Source organism: Arachis duranensis, chromosome 5, assembly GCF_000817695.3.
Source record: "Arachis duranensis cultivar V14167 chromosome 5, aradu.V14167.gnm2.J7QH, whole genome shotgun sequence".
In the NCBI taxonomy this organism is placed as follows: domain Eukaryota; kingdom Viridiplantae; phylum Streptophyta; class Magnoliopsida; order Fabales; family Fabaceae; genus Arachis; species Arachis duranensis.
In genome coordinates, this window is record NC_029776.3 from 17,679,004 (window position 1) to 17,682,163 (window position 3,160).

The window sequence follows — 3,160 nt, forward strand, 5'->3', positions numbered from 1 at the left end:
GAACCAACCCCTATGCTACGGATTGAAGGGACTACAAAAACGTAAGAAATAGTATTGGGTGTATATTTGTCTAGAGTTTGGGTGTATATTTGCTAACAGTTTGGGTGTATATTGTTCCTGATCAATTTTTTTTATGCCATGATTAATTTTGTGTAACTGTGCAGTACTCCTGAACCCCCCAAACAACTTCAAGAAACCACACCCACGCTTCCCCCAGTTCCAACTAAAATGTAAGTTCATCAGACTAAAATCAATCTTTGCTTATCATCCATATATTCTTATTATTACTCTTATTATTATACATCATGACGCAGTCATCCAGCCGCAGAAGACGCTGCTGCTCTGTTGATGATGGCACGGACAGCAACATATGTTCCTAAAACAGATCCAGGGATGCCATCATTCAGCCTTGGATTGACAGATTCAAGCCAGGAGGGGGCGTCAACGCAGGAGACAGAAAGGAAAAAATCTCCAGAAGCTGCAACTATGCTGGAACAATTGGACAGTTTGGTCCAAAAGTTAGCAAGCAGTGCGTCAAATGGAAAAGATGAAAGTCCACAAATTCAGAGGGAGACTGGGGGAGAAAGTTCTGCAAAGTTTGAAACTCCTGGGGGAATAAATCAAATTCCGGATGATATGAAACAAAAGTGCTACATCTGGGGGGACGAGACTGAAGGAAGACGCAAATGGCGATACTAACGAGTATGAGGAGATATGCACTCTGATTGGCCAAGGAGAATACATTTTGATGAGAATGCACCTTGCATCCCTCCAGGCAAAAAGTGATATAGAATCTCAGGTAATTTTAGACTAACATTAATGTTTTTACACCAAAGTCAACTGCAATGTTTATTAATTTAAAATTGATTTCGGCATATATTTCTAGATTGTATCTGCCATCTGCCTCATCCTAAACCAGAAAAATGAAAAGAGGTTTCAGGAACAAATATACTGTCTCCCCCCCGATATTGTGGTAAGTGTTACTTCTACGAACTTTGGGTGTATTTTCTGCATTGATTTGGGTGTATTTTTTAGCTTAAATTGGGTGTAAGTTGTGTATTTTCAGTATTTCATTTCTTGTTTCGCAATTCTTGCAAAGCATGGCACTTTCGGATCACCCAAGGGGGAATTCATATCCCCGAAAACGAAAAAGGAATTCAGGGTGGAAGCCTACCCGAGTTTCATTCACTTCATAGATAGAAAAAAATTAAGTTCGCATCCATATGTAAGTTTTCGTTTGCTAAATTTGTTAGTACGCTTATTTACTTATATGCCAAATAAAATAACACACTGTTAAAATGTGGCAATCCTTTAGATTTTTGCTCCTGTTTGCCACTCAGGACATTGGTGATTATGGTTGATAAATACAACAAAGCGGAAATGTCAAATACTTGACCCGCTACACAAAAAAGCTCCAAGTGATGAGAGAAAGGACATTAATAAATTCACTGTAAGTTGCCTCTGTCTTCTTTACTTTAATAGATAGGTCTATTTTGAAGGTTGAGTTGGGTGTATATTCCATATTCAGTTGGGTGTATCCTGTGCATTCATTCGTGTGTATTACTGATTTGTTTTGGTATTTAAGGGATATGTATTTTCAAGATTGATAACATATGCCGGCGGGAAACCTCTGGAGAAAGGCGAGAAGGAGAAGGAAATTAAAGCATCATATGTTAAAATATCAGGCCAAAAAACAAGGTATAAATTTGTGACTCTGAACATTAAACTTTCCTAAATGAGATTTGTAATTTATTTTCTTCGTTTTCAGCTATGACTGCGCTATCTACGTAATGAAGTGGCTTGAGTTAATTGAGCCGGAAAACATTAAAAAGGGGAAGTATGAATGGGATAATTGGCCACAGGTAACTGTCTTTAGAACTATATAACTCTATATTACTTTACTGAATTAATATTTATATTGAAACATAACATACTTTTTAATTGTAGGAGGAGGTGGACCACTATAGAGTGGAGTATGCTTCCCGGATACTATTCAGTGAGATGAATAAACAGAGAGATCGGGCAATTAGAGAGAGTAGTGCTATAAGGCTGTCGAAGCCATCCTCTGTATTATTGAGTCCATTTTGTCAGATTAATTCTGCTGATATAGAAACTGGGTAATCCAACTGCTGGGTAGTTTGTAAATTGAACAAATGATGTAAATATTTGCCATTTATCAACAACTTATATTCCATGTATATTTTTTCCGATTCATTTATCAACAACTTCTATTCCATGTATATTTTTCTGATAGTTAAACTATCTGTGCTGGTAAACTGCCTGTGATGTATTCAAAAGCTGTATTACAGGTGGTAAAATATGAAGCAAAAAATCAAGGCATATATAAACGTAAATTATAAACTGTTACACCCAACGCAAGTCTAATAATACACCCAAGATTGAATAAAATATACACCCAACTGTCTGTGCTGTATTCAAAATGAATGAATTACATGTACTAAAATATGAAGAAAAACATCAAATGAAATATACGCCCATAACTTGTGAATTTTTACAGCTTTTGTTCTATATGTATCTATATATGTGTCTATATATTAATTGTGAATTATAAAAATACACCCAAAAAGAATAGTGCTTTTACACCCATATTCTATATAACTATACACCCAAAGAGTTATCCCCTGCTGCTGGTACCCTGAACTGATAATTTATAACGTGTCCTTGATATTGGCTGCAATTTGAATGCGCCGCTGATGCAGCATCAAACAGGTTTATCTGAATATAACACTCACACATTAGCTAAACTATTAACGAGAAAAATAAACTCAATCGCCACAAATTTAAAGAACATTACTTTTACCTCGCTTAAAACTTTCGTCTTCTTCTTCTTTGTGGCATTTGCAATCTGTTTCTCCAGCTTTGAACCTAGCCTGTTTTTTGGACGTCCTCTTGTTCGAATCCTTGGAGGGCTTTGAAGCTCGTTAACGGATTCCAAGTTGGTGTCTTCGTGGGATAAAGAAGATGTCCCCTTCCTTTTGGCTTTTAATGCTTCCATCTCGGCCATGGCGTTATCGTACGCACGGTGCAGAATTGCAGTCAGCTCCTCCGATTCGGAGGTAAATTCGCAAATATTTTGCGAACGAAAAACCAATTGGTCGAACCTCTTGCTTCTTGGCTCCATTAGTGGCTCGTCGTGGCT

At 37.2% G+C, this 3,160-nt stretch overlaps 1 long non-coding RNA gene across 1 annotated transcript; it reads left to right on the plus strand.

Moving 5' to 3' along the window:
* Positions 1-1,621: 1,621 nt before the first annotated feature.
* LOC110280990 (uncharacterized) lies at positions 1,622-2,075 on the plus strand. Its single transcript, XR_002375326.2, has 3 exons — positions 1,622-1,698; positions 1,769-1,862; positions 1,948-2,075. It is a non-coding gene; the product is annotated as an uncharacterized LOC110280990 (long non-coding RNA).
* Positions 2,076-3,160: the final 1,085 nt, after the last annotated feature.